This window comes from Fulmarus glacialis, unplaced genomic scaffold, assembly GCF_000690835.1.
Source record: "Fulmarus glacialis isolate BGI_N327 unplaced genomic scaffold, ASM69083v1 scaffold32239, whole genome shotgun sequence".
Taxonomy (NCBI): Eukaryota; Metazoa; Chordata; class Aves; order Procellariiformes; family Procellariidae; genus Fulmarus; species Fulmarus glacialis.
The window spans coordinates 11,810-12,362 of record NW_009233109.1 but is presented as its reverse complement, the minus strand read 5'-3'; the positions used below and the strand labels follow the sequence as shown (position 1 = coordinate 12,362).

At 43.0% G+C, this 553-nt stretch overlaps 1 protein-coding gene across 1 annotated transcript in view; it reads left to right on the top strand.

The window, feature by feature from the left end:
- Positions 1-553, top strand: part of CAND2 (cullin-associated and neddylation-dissociated 2 (putative)) — a 17,395-nt gene that overhangs the window by 8,349 nt on the left and 8,493 nt on the right.

Below are 553 nucleotides of genomic sequence, written 5' to 3'. Positions count from 1 at the left end.
CATTCCTGCTTTCTCAGTCTCTGTGATGTTACATTTCAGATCTGTTTCAAGACAGCCAGTTCTTCTAAATGGGTTATTTTAATTTACTATTAGTAATAATGTATGCAGCTGTAACACCAATTCCTATCTGTCCTCCTAGTTTAGCTCTAGTAGGCTTAGGCTTATGTGAGAGAGATCACCTTACTAGGGTCCTGACAAAATGGTATTTCTTGAAAAGAAAGATGTTACAGGCAGATCTAGAAATTTCAGTTAAACAGGTACCCTCTTACTGCATCTGCTGGGGTGTTATGCAGTGTTACCTTTTTTAACCAGGCAGCTAGCCAGCATTTGTAGCTTACTCTGGTTAGAACAGGAATCAGAAATCTTTGGTGTGGTCTCACTTATTTACAGGACTGGACAAACTCCTATTTTCCCTGGTCGCAGGGGAGGTCAGGCAAGCAAGCAGTATTTCCAGGCTGTCCCAGCCCGCATCCCTGCCAGGGTGTGTCAGAACCATGTTGCTTTGTCGGGCTGCAGCTTTTTCTTGATTTCTGTGTTGCTTCCTCTTATCTGT